Source organism: Falco cherrug, chromosome 2 (genome assembly GCF_023634085.1).
Source record: "Falco cherrug isolate bFalChe1 chromosome 2, bFalChe1.pri, whole genome shotgun sequence".
Taxonomy (NCBI): Eukaryota; Metazoa; Chordata; class Aves; order Falconiformes; family Falconidae; genus Falco; species Falco cherrug.
Genome location: NC_073698.1, coordinates 115590793 through 115609415, shown reverse-complemented (window position 1 = coordinate 115609415; position 18623 = coordinate 115590793). Strand labels below are relative to the sequence as shown.

The following is an 18623-nucleotide window of genomic DNA, read 5'->3' as shown; positions in this document are numbered from 1 at the left end:
ATAAATATATCAAACAGTGATCGTAACACAGAGCATTGTTTCACCTTGCTATGTACTTTTTGTCAGCAATATGTGCATTTACCTTTTAGTCAGTTTTTAATGCACAACAGTACTTTTACCTCCCTCAACGGGATTACCAAACTGGTCTTTTCACCCAGTTGGCCCTTGCAGAAATTCAAGCCTTTTCCAGTTCATAACTAAAAGTGACTAAAAAGTCCCAAGAGGTTTGTTAACCCTGCCTCTCTGCCTTTCGATTCTAATAAGTAAATTTTTATTTACAAATAGTAGTTTGGAAAATAACCGTGTGTTGTTATTACTGTTCAAGAACTGAAGATTCTCTGCTATTTGCACTTTTTTGTATTTTTGATTTAAACTCCACTTTTGCAGTTGGAGGGGATCACTTCTTTGTCAGTGGAGTGCACCCTCAACAAGTTTGCTGATGACATAAAACTGAGAGGAGTGGCTGATATGCCAGAGGGCCATGTTGCCATCCAGAGGAATCTTAACAAGCTGGAGAAATGGGCTGACAGGAACCTCCTGAAGTTCAGCATAAGTCATCCACCTGGGGAGGAACAACCCATGCACCAGTATATGCTGGGGACCACCCAGCTGGAAAGCAGCTTGGCAGAAAAGGACCTGGATGAGGACACCAAGACAAATGGTATCCTGGGCTGCATTAGTCAAAGTATTGCCAGCAGATGAAGGGAGGTCCTTCCCCTTGACTCGGTGCTGGTGAGTCCACACTCAAAGTAAATTTTGGGCTCCTCATTACAGGAGAGGCAGGGACATACTGATAGAGTCCGGTGAAGGGCCATGAAGGTGATGGACCGGAGCTTTTCTCCTATGAGGAAAGGCTGAGAGGGCTGGGACTGTTTAGCCCACAGGAAGAGAAGGCTCGGGGGGGGTCTTACCAGTCTATGGAAATACCTGAAGGTAGGTTGCAAAGAAAACAGAACCAGGCTCTTTTCAGCAGTGCCCAGTGACAGGAGCAGAGGCAGTGGGCACAAACTGAAACACAGAGGTGGTCTCTGAATGTCAGGAAACATTTTTTTGTCTTTTGAGAAACACTGCACTGTGGTGGTTCTCAACCACACTATGACGGTTTGGGTTTTAAAAACACCGCACTGTGAGGGTGACTGAGCATTGGCACGTGTTATCCAGAGGTGTTTTGGAGTCTCCCACACTGGAGATATTCAGAAGCTGTCTAAACACGGTCCTGAGGGCAACCTGCTCCAGGTGACCCTGGTTGAGCGGGGAGGATTGGAGAAGATGACCCCCAGAGGGCACTTCCAATCTCAACCATTCTGTGAATCAGCAAAACATATTACTCAGCAATCCAAATTTTAGCTGTGAATGTTTCTGGTTCGCTCAGACTTGACTCTTCCTAGCCCCAACAGTATCTGTAGTAGCTTTCCATTGCATTTATTAAAGGACCTGAACAGGGAATAGGTATATATGGAGGAAGAAAGTAAGCTGATTAGAAACTGAGAGTGGTTTAACCGATTGTCTTTGAATTGTAACTCTGTAATGATATTTTAAAAACTGAATTGTTGTATGTTTGGGTTTTTTCAGCCATTTTGTTCTCTTTGACCTTCTGTGTGGGCTGGCATAGGTGGATGTGTGCTGTTTTGCATTGATAAATAATTTCAGCATCAAAATCTACATAGGTAAAAATGAAGCTGTGAATAATCAGCATTCTCCCAGATATTTCTGCACTGTGACACATTCTGTGGGATCATTTCAAGAGGAATCAGTTAGGACATGATTGTACTAGGCACTATTAAAGTGCAGATTCAAGAGAAACAAGCTTGTGTGTCAACGAAAGGCACTGTGACTTTCTTAAAAGGAGGAGTAGGAAAGGACAGCTGGACCATTTGGGTATCAGAGCAGAAAACCAAGACCAAAGCTGGAGAGATAATAATCACATGATGAATATACATGCTATATATTAATTTTATTGCTGTAAGGCAATGCCCCAGAGAAACACAATGGCTTCTGGGTCAACTGTGACTGAAGCAAGTATCACAAGGCACACCATAGAGAATGGGAATATTACAATGGCAGGTATACTATAATGATGCCAAACCAAGGTTGGTGATAGAAATCAAATGGACATACAGTAGGTTTTAATAAACCCAAACTTCCAAATATTGTGAGGTAGAGTCAGAAGTAGAGTCTTCAGTAGAGTTCTTTATATTTCTTTTGTATTGCAAAATGTGGTAGATCATTTCAAAGTTTTCCACCTAGTCAGAGATAATACTGTAAGGTTCTTTGGTAATAGCCCACTACAGCTGCTGGGTTTTGAGAAAATCACTAAATCATGACTTGGGCTTTGGTTGCCTTAATATAGATCCTGGTAATTTTCGTTGTTTTCTCTCCTTAGCTGTCAGTATTGTTTCCATTCTATTTGAATAAAAGTGAAATGTAGCCTTTTGAGAACCCTGTTGAGATGTCTGGCCTAAGTATCATCTTCACTTGTACACATACCCCAGAACAGGAGTTAACAGTGTGCTCTGTTAGCGGGTAATTTACATTAGTGTTCTGTACAGCCCTCTGATCAGCTCCCAGTGAGTTCAGTAACTACATATGTCAGTGTTGGTGGTATAAGATTATTTTATTTATGTAAGGGACTCACCCCATGAAGTTGGAAGGTCCCATTAATTCACTTGAAATTCCAGAAGTAAGAATGACTGAAAAAATACCAATTAGTAAAACTTTTTTGACAGCAGAAAAATAACGCAGTATGTCCTTTTGCAAACAAAGGATAACTGAAGTGAGTCATCTGGAACTGCACTCAGTTATGTAAATAAAATTAAGGACATACTGTAATTGAAAGGTGCAACGTTTGGTTTGTATAAAAGGCATAAAGGGAGTGGGTAGAACTGGAGTTGCTGCATCACCAAACTCAGGTCTAAGTAGCAGACATTTACCAGACCATGCTGATGTCATGGAGTGTGAATGATACCAATATCAAAGTGTATCAAAGGCTGGGAATGAAAGAGAATGACAGTGGAGCAGAATTGTCTGTTTGGGGTTATTGTTAAGCAGAAGCTTGTTAGGGTGGGGTTTTTTTTCTCCTTCTGTTGTAGCAATTTTGTTTTGCCGTTGAAACACTAAAAATTGTTAAATACTGGGGTTGGGTGAAGTGTTCTGCTGTGCTGTGTAAGGAGAAACCTCTTTGCAGGTGACAGGTTTGTGTGTCTTGCTCATATTCTCAGGCTAAGGCCAATTGCCACCATCTGAGAAGATGAGAATTTTCTACCTCTGCAGGTCAGATGAGACTGCCAAAGCAATTTGTGGTTGGAGATTTTTTCCTTCACTGTAGCATGTAATATACTTTCCTTATCTTAAAAATGATGGGGGGGGTGTGGTGTGTGTGTGTGTGTAATACCCTCCAGTTAAGCATCTGCTTAATTAAGGGTCTTCTTTTTTATACTGCGTTTAAGAAAGGAAGAAGTTTTTGAGTTGATACTCAAGCTGTGCAAAGAATAATTAAAGACCTGTTCATTCTTTTGCACTAATGTATTTAAACTTTTAACTGTGATTATGGATGCTTGAGTCTCTGACCTAAGGGATTCTTTCTTTTCTGATAGCTGGTGTTCTTGGGTCCAAATGAGATGCAATTACACCAATTTCAGTGAATACATTGTCCAAACGACCTGATTATTTGAGCCGACAGCTCAGGTTGATTTCACAGTTATTCAGCATGCACAAAAAGTTACTTTGAATGTTTGGGGTTTGGGGCCTTTGCTGCATGGAACATATAAGATTATTGATCTGGTTTCAAGAAAGAGAAAATTATGAAAATAATTTAAGAAATAGCCTTGATATGAAATGCTTTATGAATAAAGTAAAATTTTTGTTGGTGAGCTTCATGGAGGTAGTATTCTTTGAACAGAGGTAAACATTATTGTGCAGCTGTAAGGAATGTAAGTATGATTGTCATTGCAGTAAAGTAATACAATTTATGGCTAAAGATCCCAAAGTAGCAGTGAACTATCCTTCTTTTCAGATAATGAGATGGAACAGTATATTTTTTATAAGGGAGAGGAGAAGAAAATAAGAAAAAGGAAGTGAAGATAGAAAAGCAAGTTACTCTGAGTCTCTTACATGAATATTCTAATTTATAAAATTTTGGGGTTGGTTGGGCAGGAAAAAAATAATTTTTTCAATAATATGTTATGTCCAGGTGTAAGCAAACAGATTTGTAGACTCCAAGCAGACTCCAAGCAGGTTCTAGCACTTTTAAAAAATTGCTTAATTTTAAAAATATAAAAAATAAATTCATTCCAGTGTAGGATAGGGAAGAAATGTCATCAACTTGAGTCTATTGATTACATTTTTATTGCTCAAAACTGCTACAGTTCATAAAATGCAGTTTTACAGGCTATTAGTCCATAATGTGGGTTATGTCCTTTGGAGACTTATGTTAAAGATAATGCAGTGGTTCAGAAAGATCTATATTGCAGTCCTGTGAAGAGAGTTCAAGAATTATTTAAGTGCTTTTTACTGTGTTCCCAAAGCAAAAAGGTTGGAGGGGAGACATTACCATCAGCTTCAAAGACAGGAAAGGAAATTAGCAGTGGAAGAGTCAGTTTATCATTAAGCAAGTGGCTTAGTTTCCTTGGAGGTGAGGAAAATATTGTAACAATACTTTTACGATACAGGAAAAGCTGTAACAATAGTGGCATTGAAAGGTGGTGTTTGTTTGTTTTTTTAATTGTTCTTCGCAGAAAAATAATAGTATTTGCTTTAGTGGTACATGCTAAGACTGTTGACACTGGATCGAGTGTCTTGACTGTAATTAGAACACAGGATTGGGAAAGAGCTCTGTTACCACATGCAACTGCCTCCTATGATGCCATATAAGAAAATGATTAGTTTTCATTGTACATCTAGTGAAGTGACGTTGCCCCTTTGCTCCTGTTGGAAGGCTGTCCTGAACTTCAGTGTTATGAAATTGAAATGCATTTATAAACTGCATTTATTAGTGGTTGGTTCTTATTCATTTATGCTTGTGCTGGCATTGTCCCAAAGCTTGAGAACAACTTTATATTCTCAATTTTTATCCAGCTACACTGTTGTAGGAGGAGTCGTATCTCTTCTTTTGGGTTTTGGCATGCTGTTTTCATCTCTCATTCAAGAGATTTCTGATCACTATGACAGTTACAGTTGCCTTTGCTTGTTCTTCATCCCATTTTAACTCATTCTTTCTTGAGCAAAGGTGGCCAGAACTATGTGCCGTTCTTTGCTTTGCTGGTGAGATTTTACAGGTGTTTGTGCAATAGTTTTTTTAGTAAACATACCTGACACTTCGTGTGATGGCATTTGTCACCTTCATTCCTGTGTGGTTTGATTGGTCCCTGGTTGGCTTGTCATCAGCTAATACATGCACATCTTATCTTCTCTGTCTGTCACTAGGCTCCCACTTCATAAAAGAAATTCTCCTTGGCTCCCTTTGAGTTGTTGAATGATCTATATTTAATGCCCTTCCTTCTTTATTATTCTGGATAGGAAGAATCATTCCTTCTCTCCCCATAGCCCCACACACAGTGTTCCAGCCTTCAGCTGTGTTGACAATGCCTCCCAACTTTCCCATGAAAAAAATCTCATTAGAACAAGCCTACTTTGGCCAAGGACATTACTTAAATAAGATCAAACTCATGACTAATCTTTGAGGAATTGCTCTACGAATTACACAGTTAAATACTGTCTGTATCAAAAGCATGCCTTTTATGCACTTCCTCACCTCTTTTGCTCTCTATTTAAGGCAGCTAAAAGCTCTTTTAACAACTTGTTTCACTTTTCTAACCCAGATTTATTTCTGACATTTATACAACAAAATGTACATGGTGAGCTAACATGTTCACTACCAATATAGTGTTGCCATACAAATATCCACTTAATGATAACGTAACTATAAAACCTCAAATAATATTTCATAATTTTTGTAGATTCAAAACACCCTTCAGTTTGTATGATACTGAAATAAGGCAGAAAGTACGGCATTCTGAAAGTCAAATTGAATGAAATTATCCTCAAATTCAGCTGTAATTTTACCTTAATGCATTATAATTCAGATGTCAGCATTTTCTTCATAATTTGATTCTGCTTGGCTATTAGGATCGCTCAGTACTTACTCTGTTTTATTGCTTTTAGATGAAATAAATTAAGCCGTATAGCAATATAAAAGATAATATTCATTGTTATAAATCTGGCATTTACACGAATGAAACATCTTAAATTCCCCCTTCATCTGTTTTAAATTAAGTATGAGATTTAAATAACTTGTTCTGATTGAGAGCAAGCGCTGGAAATGAAGGGACTGTGGACAATCAAAAAAGCACACTGAGATTCTGATCAAGGCATTCATTATTGTTGGTGGGAAACAACGTTAAACAGTAATTGATTGCATTCATGTAGAGGGTAGAGAAGCCTGCCATGAGATAGTATTATATTCATAGTCTGAGAATGATTTTGAACAGGTGGGAAAGTGAGAGTAATAAGCACAGTATTTCAAATTGCTCAGGTATGGTGGTAGCTAGCTCTTGTAAGAAGAGAGACCTTAGATCAAAGTGGGTTTATGAAATCTGTGTAATGAATTTGTCTTCAATTTTAGATATTATCTTCCTTTATAGTTGCTTTCTTAACTAGGGATGCAATTATATATTTATTTTTTACCCTAAAATATTTAATTTTAACACTTGATTCTCTCCATCTCATTCCTTATTAAATTCTCATTATAATCTCACTAATCCTTTTTATAGGCAGAAAAAAATTGCATGCAAATAAAAAAAGAAAGTTTGCCCTAAAACTATTCTTAGATTCAGCAGTCTTAATTGAATGTATGCTAACTCTGTGGAGGATATTGTTTACTCCAGAATAACTCTATCGTTACTGAAAATGAAATCTTGTTTCTTGAAGACCGGCTTCTCTCATGCAGTCTGAAATGAGAAGGGAAGACAGCTTCAGTTGTCTTAGTTTTAGTATGTTGTGTAAATTGCTGCATTTTGAAAGACTGTGTTTTAGCATTTTAGACAAATCAGTTAGTGATGATGTATTTTGGATTCTAGATACAATTCTGGCGGCAAGTTGTCTGAATGAAAGCAAATATGTGCAAAAGCTGATAGATGCCTCCCCTTTCCAACTTGTACACCATTCCTGATGCGCAAAGAATAATAAACATTTACTTTTAAGAGTCAGTGTTCATTGTTGTCCTGTACAGCCCATCTATCCATTACCACTATTCAGTGCCTTTCCTGACTGTCTCCAACTGACATTTTCCTAAACTCCTAGTTCTGTCTTTGTGATTTTTTTTTTGCTGTTGTGTAACACATTGTCTTTCTTTCTTTCCTTCTTCCCTTCTTTCTTTTTTCTTTCTTTCTTTCTTCCTTTCTTCCCTTCTTTTTCTTCCTTCTTCCCTTCTTTTGCTTCCTCCTTCCCTTCTTTTGCTTCCTCCTTCCCTTCTTCTGCTTCCTCCTTCCCTTCTTCTGCTTCCTCCTTCCCTTCTTCTGCTTCCTCCTTCCCTTCTTCTCCTTCCTCCTTCCCTTCTTCTCCTTCCTCCTTCCCTTCTTCTCCTTCCTCCTTCCCTTCTTCTCCTTCCTCCTTCCCTTCTTCTCCTTCCTCCTTCCCTTCTTCTCCTTCCTCCTTCCCTTCTTCTCCTTCCTCCTTCCCTTCTTCTCCTTCCTCCTTCCCTTCTTCTCCTTCCTCCTTCCCTTCTTCTCCTTCCTCCTTCCCTTCTTCTCCTTCCTCCTTCCCTTCTTCTCCTTCCTCCTTCCCTTCTTCTCCTTCCTCCTTCCCTTCTTCTCCTTCCTCCTTCCCTTCTTCTCCTTCCTCCTTCCCTTCTTCTCCTTCCTCCTTCCCTTCTTCTCCTTCCTCCTTCCCTTCTTCTCCTTCCTCCTTCCCTTCTTCTCCTTCCTCCTTCCCTTCTTCTCCTTCCTCCTTCCCTTCTTCTCCTTCCTCCTTCCCTTCTTCTCCTTCCTCCTTCCCTTCTTCTCCTTCCTCCTTCCCTTCTTCTCCTTCCTCCTTCCCTTCTTCTCCTTCCTCCTTCCCTTCTTCTCCTTCCTCCTTCCCTTCTTCTCCTTCCTCCTTCCCTTCTTCTCCTTCCTCCTTCCCTTCTTCTCCTTCCTCCTTCCCTTCTTCTCCTTCCTCCTTCCCTTCTTCTCCTTCCTCCTTCCCTTCTTCTCCTTCCTCCTTCCCTTCTTCTCCTTCCTCCTTCCCTTCTTTCTCTTTCTTTCTCTTTCCACCAAGTCTTCCCATACAAATGTCTGTCTTCAGGCTGAGGCATTTCTCCCTCAGACTCCTCTATCAGTCTTTGCACCCTCTGAAGCTCTTCTACTATCTCCATAAGACTGTATTTCCTTGTAACCTCATCAATTCATGTTACACTCTTCTAAAATTCATTGTCTGACTGCTCTAGTCCACCCACTCAATCCATCCTCTGCTCTGTAGGCATCATCAGTCTGTTGGTCCTTAACCACCTTCATCAAACTGCAATTCCCACAGCATTCAGCTTTCACTGGGGTTTTCCTTAACTGTCAGATGCACTCACTTGAACTTTGGGTAAAAATACCTGTCCTTAACCAGCTGACCTGTGGTCTTCAAGTTTGTTGATCTGGGTGGCCCTGGCCTAGCCGCAAACCATCGATTTGCTGCCTCTCTGCAGGGCTTCTTCCTTCTTGCTACTTTGCTGTTCACATCTTTTGCAGCTAACACTATTGTATTTCTCCAGCTTTACTTCTGAATCCTTTGTAATCCCAACTAGACTCTGACTGACTGTGTGGATAGAGATGCCACCCGTTGAAATCAGGGAGGGACCATTTTTTAGGCAAGACAAAGCCACTGAATTACCTGCTCTGTAAGATGCTGACACCTGGATTGCAGAAAATCTGGGTGCTGGAGGACTAACTGGTTCTTCTCCCATCTCTCTTGGCGGTGACTTCTAGGGCAGCTGGTGCTGTAGAGGCACTGCAGGAAAACAGCCCACTGACATGGAGGGCTCCCACTCCGTAAGAGGAGTTGGAAGAGGAGGAAACTGGTTTAGGTTCTACCCTTCCCCACACCAGTAAGCAGGCATGTAACCATGCTATAGCGTGTTTTTTTTAAAGGAAACTAGAATAGCAAAATAGGCAGTCTTGGAAGGCTTCATTAGCAGAATTTAAAAACGTGTGTGGATAATATTTCTTGTAGGTCACTCCATGACAAAGTTTCCTCTGTGCTTTAATTACATCTGGTAAAATCTTCAATGAAAGGTGAAAACAAAAGACTTCTATGGAACTGCGTGTGCTGGGGTTTTAAAGGAGGGGGTCTGTATGAGCTACAGAATTTCCTAAAGGAGGTCCATAAATTGCATTCTTCAGATGCTTTTCAAAGTACTTATGTATAACAAACCTTCTTAGGAAGAAGTACACCGGCAGCAATAATTTTTCAGGCTCGGTCTTTGTTCTGTTGGTAAAAACTACTTCACAGTAGATCATAGATGTATATACTTGATACATAGAAATGTAGATAAATGTGAACTTCATGAAACAACAAGGCCAAGTGCAAGGTCCTACACCTGGGCTGGGACAAGCTCCAATATTAATACAGACTGGGGTATGAATGGATTGAGAGCAGCCCTGTGGAGAAGGACCTGGGGATACTGGTGAATGAAAAATTGTACCTGAGCTGGCAATATGTGCTTGCTGCCCAGAAAGAGAACCGTATCCTGGGCTGCATAGAAAGCAGTGTGGCCAGCAGGCTGAGGGAGGTGATGCTTTGCTTCTGCTCTGCTCTCATGAGACTCCCACCTGGAGTACTATGTTCAGTGCTGGGGCCCCCAGCACAAGAAAGACGTGGAACTGTTAGAGCGGGTCCAGAGGAGGGGCATGAAAATGGTCCGAGGACTGGAATGCCTGTCCTGTGAACAAAGGCTGAGAGAGTTGGGGTTGTTCAGCCTGGGCAAGAGAAGGCTTCAGGGAGACCTGACTGCAGCTTTTTGATACATAAAGAGAGCTTTTAAGAAAGACGGAGAAAGATGTTTTACCAGAGCCTGTAGTGACCAGACAAGGGGTGATGGGTAAATTGAAAGAGGGTGGGTATAGATTGGATATAAGGAAGTCACTGTTTATGATGAGGGTGTTGAGACACTGGAACAGGTTGCCCAGGGAAGCTGTGGATGTCCCATTGTTGGAAGTGTTTAAGGCCAGGTCAGACAGTGCTCTGAGCAACCTGCTCTCGTTCAAGATGTACCTGCCCATGGCAGGGGCATTGGACTAGATAATCTGCAGAGGTCCCTTCCAACCCAAACCATTCTGTAGTTCCATAATTCTATGATATACTGGATAGCCTTCCCAAACAAATTGAACATTTTCATTATATTGTAGTCTTCAGATAGGAGCAAAGAATAATTTTTAAATTATTCCCTATTATTCCTTTAATAGGGTAATTCATCTCCACAATTGTGATGCTGTTTCTCCCCTTCTCACATTTTCTGGGCTCAAACATTTCAGACAGAATGTTGAAGGAAAATGTTATAAAGCAAATTTTAATGCAAAAATTACCTTTGTGATACTCATTCAACTATAAAGGTTCCCATATTCTGCAGCATGGATGTAGTATTATACAGCCTGTATTTGGCATTGCCTTCAAAGCCCCTTGGCAGTGCTCCGGCGATCCATAGTGACATTCCTCTTGCATCACTGGCTTGTGTAACAGGCACTTAAGTCTCAAGTAGCCCTTCAAAGCAGTGCTTTGAATTAAGTAAGTCACCCAGTGCTACCGCACTTCCAGCAGTAGCGACGCAGGGCTGTCCCTGCCAAATCAGCCTGCCCAAGACATCCGCATTGCACGTCGTGGAAGTCCCACAAATGCTTTCCACCTTCATGTGTGTTACACGTGACAACCACGTTACCAAAAAGACTACTTTCAGTCATATCAGAAGTGACTGTTTCTACTTTGCACTGTTTTAGCAGGAAGGTTTTTTGTTTAATTATTTTTTAAAAAGTATTAGTACTATGCTGTTAGGTTTTGACTCTTTTTTTTTTTTTTTTTTTTTTTCCTTTTTTTTCCTGGCATTTAAAGAGCTGTGGACCAGGAAGAGATGTACTGAAAAATATGTTCCCTGCATCATATCCAGATTACATCTTGAACTGTAGAAAATTTGAAAAAAACTCTTCAAAATAATAAGGAAAAGCAGTCTTTTTTACTTTCTCTTCTTGGTGTCAAATCAGGAAAAAAGTTTGTTTTGTCCAGTTAGATGATCATATAGTCACAAAGAAAAACAGACCATACCTATATACTGTTGAATATGAGACCAGCTATTCAACGGATCAAGCATAACAGCTTACTACATGAAGAATGGCATTCTCAGATGTATTTTATGCTCTTCAGTTATCTTTGAAGTTTTAATCTCCATGTAGGTGCATTAACAGTATATCACTCAAAGCTCAAAGTCTGTATAGAGTAGAGGTGAGTACTCCATGCTGTCCAGTTTTTTAAAGCAATTTGATCTTCGGTTAGATAGTCAGAACTTATTTCCTGTCAAGTAAAAGACAGAATGTTGTATATTTATTTGTTGATACATTGAAAGTATTGCAAACTTGATTATTTTGTAAAAACAATTGAGCTGATGTTCCACTGTAGGTAAAGAGACCAAGATTTTCAAAGCTACCGATTATTAGTATGTACTTCAGCTTGACAACCTGACCTAGCGCCTGTAAAATGTTCATGCTGTGAAAGCTTGGTGCTTGACACCATAAATTATAAATGAAGAGCTAGTGGAAAAAGTGACAGGCTGACTCAATGAAAGAGAGAATTACAAAGCTGAAAAACATTAAACTGACCAGCTGTGTGGATATTTAATCAAAAGAGATAAGAAACATTTTATTATCATGAATATAAACCTAGGATATCTCTGGGAATATTTGTTGTGAGTGGAACAACTCTTCTTGCTGATGAGTTCCATTTACTTTGGTATATTTTTGAGGGTCTGCATTAATAAAAGGTAAACATTTAATAAAGCCAAATGTTAATCTCATGGTTTGTGAGTTGCCTTTGTGTTCCTTCCTGGAATGCTTGTTTCATATGAGTTCTGCTGAACTCTTTTTCTGCACATCATGGTCACATTCAGACTATAGCAGTAAGGCCAACTATGGTATTTCACTTCTAAACTAGATAACTTATCAAGGAAATAAGATGCCACTTCAGGAAGCAAAGGATAAAAAACTTTGCCTGAGAGCACTGACACCTTTGAAAGTCATGACTGCTTCTGCTTTGATATGCCCACAGCTTGTGGCTCTCCTGATCACTTGCCTTACCTGCTGACAGCTAAAATCATTACTAATTACATCACCTTTAACAAGCAGAAAAAGTAAAAATCAAGGCTTGATAGCTCGCCCCTATCCATTGTATGTCGCTTGCTTTCTTAGGTCATTGGGAGATCAGGAAGCATGGCTTTTTTATTTGAGTATGAAATGCTAACTATATCCTATTTATATGGCATTGGCATAGATCTGTAACGGGTGAGGATAATAACGTCCTGTCACTTCTGGAGGTTTATGTATAAGACTTGGAGATAAATTCTGGGTTCAGACTGCAACAATGCAACAGATGGGGGTTGAACAGCTATGCTTTTCCACCCTCTGTACCACTTCATACAGGTACTGTTAGCATTATGGTTGGCTTGGGAAAGCAGGGTAGTCAAAATCTGACATTTATGGGCTGTAGGAACTCTCTGCTTTCTGTATTATAGCTTTTATGCCTACAAAACAGGAATGACCCCGTTTCATTTTATGATGTAAAAATATGGTCTGAACATAGGTAAACTCTTATTTAGCTCCTGGAGTTAAGAAGTTACGCTGAGCAAAAAGCTACTACACAAGCAGTAGAAGACAGAGTAGTAAAGAGTCTTTGGCTTCAGTAGATGTGTCTGCGCCACAACAGAATCACCTGCCTTCGTGTTTCATGCCTGAAGCATCCCCAACTGTTGTTCCCACGTCTGCTTTCCCTCTGTGTTAGTTCCAGACTCCTGATTCTTGCTCTGAGCGGTCTGGAGCAACATGCTCTGCACCTGTGGGAACTTGCACCCTCAAGGGTCCTGGCAAAAAACCTGACCTAGTCCCTTGCCTCAGTTCTTGAGTTAGAGATTCTCAGACAGCTCTTCACGGGGCTGTGCTGCCAGTCAAGCACAAACTCGCTTTAGTTGCTTCAGCCGTGGTACCTCTCCTAACATCTGTCTATTCTGTTCCTCGGAGTCACCGAACAGCTAATTTTTCATTATGGTTATTAAGTAACTACTAGAGGAAGCAGTGGCCATCTGTCTTCCCAGTCCCCATTTGTCACTTTTATCAGCTGTTCTCTTCAAAACTTCTTTCTTTAAAAGGACGCTGTGGAAAAGGTGTGTGTAGATTTTGGTTCTAACTCCACTTGAAAAGAGACAGATGACCAGCTTGAAAGGTACCTCTGAATTAACCTGCCCGGTTATGCAAAGGCAACAAACCCTTGCAATACCATTTCCTACTTCACTAATAGGCTACGTCTTTGGATCAGTGCAGTGTAAGACACAATGCGTACCGAGGGCGGGTTTGATTATCCCCGTGAACTGTGGGAAGTTTCCTTCCCCCTTGAAGTGGAAATCCCAAGAAATGCAAAATACGGGAGAAATAGCTATGGGATCATTAACTTCATAACTAGTCTGACTGACAGTTACGCACAAGTGTTATTATACTTTTCCAAAAGTTATTTTTGGATGTTGTCATATAAACTTCTTGTTCTTTTTATCACCGCTTAGAAAAAATAGTACGGTAAAAGGCATAAAAGCAAATGCTCGTAAGAATGCAGAATAGGAAAGGTTAACAGCAAAGTGGAGAATATCAAATCTAGCATCACGACTCCACAAACCGAGTCCCAATCTAATAGGATTGACTTCAACACAAAAGTCATTCGTACTTTACCAGTGCAAGGAAAGATAAATCCATTTGTCTGAATTTCACTTGTTTCTAATTTCCCTAATGAAGATATACTCAGGTTAATAAACAGAGTTGACAAAATTGCCAGGTTTTCATGCTCATTTAGAAAAATCTACCCAATAATCTACTGTTGATATAAGCTTGATGGTGAATTGAATATCAATTAGCTTTTTCAAGTCAGAATGGCAATTATTACATAGGGCAGCTAGACTCCTATCATGATTTTGTGACTACTGTTTTTATCAGCGTTCGCTCTTGCCCTCATTGTATCTCACACGTGAAACCAAAAGCTTAGGGAAATAATACAATGATGTGACTTAAACCAGCTCTGGTGTCTTTTTCTGGACCTGTGAACAGCATTAATTTATCTCACTTCATTTTAACAGCAATTCCCGCTGAAATGGAATATCTTGTAAATGAAAGCTGAGTCAGTGCTTAAGAATACACTGTTTCCTTGGTACCTAAATTCGCTTCCCCCCGCCCCCATCTCATTCTTTCTGAGGAATCCACTGAAGCAGAGCAGTCTGCTTCTACCTACCAGGACTTACTCTTCAGTTCTGTGTACACCACCTGTCCTGGAGGGCTGACTTTGCAGTGCTCAGCCCCTTCTGATGCCTGAAAATTGTAGGAATTCATTCCTTCTGCCTGAGCTGTGGATTTGAAAACCTCCTCTTGTCTCACCCCCCTGTTTGGAAGTGCAGTGTTCAATTAAATCACTTTGAAATCACTTCGATGCTGCTTGTGGGGAAAAACCTGTGCTCTAGGCTAGGAGAGGTAGGACATCCCACAGTTACCTGAGGAAAATGTGGGGGTTCATGTTTCTGAAGTAAACTAATTTCTTTTAGATGTGAATATGCTTTTTACCGCAATAATTTTTTTTTTGTGTGTGTGTGTGCTTGTGAATAAAACTCACATTGGAGAAGCAAGGACTTGCATTAGACTTCAAAATACATAATGTTTATGGTTGTCTTAGCACAAAACAACCTGCTAAGCAGTAGAATATGTAGTTAAGATCTATCTGTGTAGAATTTGGGATTATATCTATCAACCCAGAAAGATTTTGGTGCAGAAATTGTCATGTATTTCTGGTCTGACAGATACATTTTCTACATGCTTGGTTCGTTTGGTGCCGCTGAATGTATTGGGTTGATTCCCAAGGCTCCACTTGGTATTCATGAAATGAAATATGGAACCTGCCTTCCTGGGAAAGGCTGTATCTTTTACTGATGGGTGTTACATGCCTGTGACTGATAAATTGTTTAATTTCTCCTCTTTCTTTGGAACATTTGTCTGTATTATGAACAGGGATTAAAGTTGTGTGGTAAGGCAGCTTTGATATTGAAAAAAAGAAAATCAATGTGTTATCCTAGTAGAAAAAAACATTTAAAGACTTCTGTCTTTCATAAGTTGTTTCAGAGAGATGTTCACCATCAGAGTGGTCGTATACGCATGTGCAGAAACAGCATTAAAGCATGGATGGTTGCATTGGTGTGGAGGTAGGAGAATCTCTAGTTGCACTTAACACCAAGGAGCTGCTGTTGTCGGTCATTATGCAGGGAGCCTTTTCTCAGTTCTGTGTAAAACAGCAGTAAAGGTCATTTCTCTTTCCTTCATTCACCTGATTATTCTTTTTTGTACACTAGAAAAATGTTTTGCAAGATACATACTTTGTACAGAAAGCTGCTACTAATTTCATACCTTGGCTTAAATAGTTGTAAAGGCTAAGTTGGCCAAAGTCTCTATTTTAATTGTACTGCGACTACTTAAGGAGTGAACTCAGTGTGTTGCAGGATGTCTTAACATAAAAAAACTTTATTTAAATGAAAGTGTCTGAGCATAATTGACCAATTTTCAGAATTAACCAGGTTTTCTATTTTGTTGATTTGTTTGTCAGTTTGTTTTGGTTTTGTTTGTTGTTGTTTTTGTTAAGTATTTTATCACTATTCTAAATATGTTTAATGTGGGTACAAAAATAATGGAAAAACAAGAACATAAAATTTTACTGTTCTTTCTTTTGGTTGCAAGGATTCTTGTTGCCTGAAAAGAAGTCTGTCACTTTTTTTTTTTTTTTTTAAATCTTACTATGTCTCAAGCTCCAATTTTATAAAATAGATATTTAAATTTTTCCAATATTTCAAGTATTTTCTGATCCTAAAAGTAAAAAATGATAAGTATGATCATGTCGATACCTACCTGCATCTACCTTGAAGCAGAGGTGTGATAAGATACAGGTATGTTCAGTGGGCTGTGTCCAGGTTATAAATTGTAATTGATACTAATTGCTTATCAGAGCATTTTGATAGGTGTTTAAAGCATTGCAATTGCTTATTTTACAATAAATTGGCATTAAGAAGGAAGTAAAAATGCTCTTGTTAATTTAAGAAATGTTTGTGGTTGGATACTTTAAACCCTAAAGTTAAAGCTTGACAGACAGCCTGTGGACATAGACTTGCTACTTTTTTTAAATCAGCTGTCCTGCTTTTAGAAAAGTACGTGTTAACAACACTAAAAATAAGCCACAGTAAATGCAATAAGCAACTAGTTGACTGTATGTTCTAATTATGGTCTTAGTGTGAAAGTAACATGTAAGGACTGGTGTCTATTGTTCCCTGAATATGAAAGCCCAAGGCTTCCTCCAGGAAGGCTGACTCTTATGACCATCCATCAAAATTTACAGTGATAATTTCAACAGTCATTTCTAGATACAGAAAGTTTAGACATGAAGTAGACCGTTTACAGTCTCAGAAGATGCTGGCAAAGCACAAATACCTTAATCCCTTGGTGCTGTAGGAGTCATGAAATTAATTAAGCCTATTCGTAGAATTTTAAGTCTCAGGTATTGCTGGGTTTAATTTAGATTTGACTTTTTAAATAGAGACTTTGGAGATGCTGAAATGCACATTGGAGTATTTGTTTAGAATGTGAGGGTTTTTTCATCCTACCATGGCTACATGCCTTGTTATGATTGTAAAACTGCTTTTTTGTTCATGCAAATGTAAGTTCAGTGGATGTCCGTATAACTTCCCATTCCACAGATATAATCATATATGATGTTCATGACTTGTTCTTCTAAAGTAACATGATGATACAATTGGGGATCAATTACGTAGCATGAATAATGAATATAAAAATCCAAATGGTTTGTGAAGCAGGTGTCTTCTTTCTTTCCTTTACCTTCATAAACCGATTGCTGAAAAGTATATGGAGTTGAAAACTAAATACTTGGCAAATGAATTGCAAACAGAAGGGAACACATAAGCTTGCAAAAGGCTCTGTAATGACATATTGAAGACCAAAGTGTTGGTCTTCAATATGTCTTATCCACTTAATTGTTCAAATGAAATGTCATACTATTCCAAGGTTCCATTAATTGCTACTTCCATCTCACTAGCTTCGATGGTTTGACAGTATATGGCATAACAGTGCTGAAGATACAGCTAGAATCAGTTGCCCCTGCCTCCAACAGTTCTCTCAGTAGGTGCAAGAATTACTCTTTCATTTTAAATAATTACATGAATCAGCTCTCTCCGTGTGGTGTCTTATAATTCTAGGTAGCAAGAACATAGTACAACATTTGGTTTACTTATCTTGCTTATTTACATGGTACAGTCACATACAAATAGGCATTTCATAATCCAAATTCAATAAAAGCCAACCCCCCCTAAAAAAAGCGCAAGAAGAGAATAAATAAGAGCTTCCTCTTGCTTTTTCTGTTTAACACTTAATCCAGTGAGGTTACTCTGATGTTAACTGAGGGGTCTGCAGTGGTCGGCAATGCTAATAATAATACAACATGAGAATAAACGGATTCATGTTGATTTTTCAAGTGAGAATGGAAGAAAGGCAATGTGAAAAAGGCTAATGTAAAACTGAAGCTTTTGGTATGAAAATGTTGGCTTATATTCCGGTGAGAGATGGAGCAGTAGGATTACAGCAGCCTTGCACTCTCAGGAGAGCATGCATGTTTGCATTTAAGGTACGGAAAGGATAATTATATTGGCTCTGAAATAGCAGGAGCACTATGAAAGTGTAGGAAAGCATAAAATGATATAGCAAAGAGCATAAATTTTAATTTCATTTAAAAAATGATCTTACTAGAAATAGGTAATATGGTTCTCCAGGAAAAAAAAAGGCTGAATAAGAAAGGTGGGTAGTGGCATTTTATGCAAAAGAACCACTGTTTGTTTTAATCTTAGCTCAGAGCCATAGGATTTGAAATTATATCTATCCAGGTAGTGGTAGGCAACAGTAAGATTGAAACAGATAATGAATCATATTAGAAAACAGGGTAAATTATTCCTTAAGCATCTGTATGTAATGTATAGAAAGAAAAATGGTGCTGTGGGGGAATTAGTTTATGAAGGTGCTTACTGGAAGCCTCATGTAACTGGGAGTAAAATACTACGAAGTTAAAGCCAGGCAGTTATCCAACACAAAAAATACTGCACCCAGTCTAATAATGTTGCAAACTTCTTGGGACTGAGGATGTGGATTTATCATGACTGAGATTATTCTGACTGGTTCTCATTCGTTAGAGGAGAATTCTGATTGTGTGTTAGTGTGAGTGGGCAAATGTGAAAATGAAAAAGGTGGAAGTGAACATTCCTTTTTAAAATCTGTCATTGGGAAATCGGTGTTCAATAAAAAAGGCCATTTTTGGATAACAGCTCAACCTAC

At 39.1% G+C, this 18623-nt stretch overlaps 1 protein-coding gene across 2 annotated transcripts in view; it reads left to right on the top strand.

Annotated features, from left to right (window-relative positions):
• EPHA6 (EPH receptor A6) overlaps nt 1-18623 on the top strand; it is a 513385-nt gene that overhangs the window by 12153 nt on the left and 482609 nt on the right. The gene's annotated exons all lie outside the window — the stretch shown is intronic.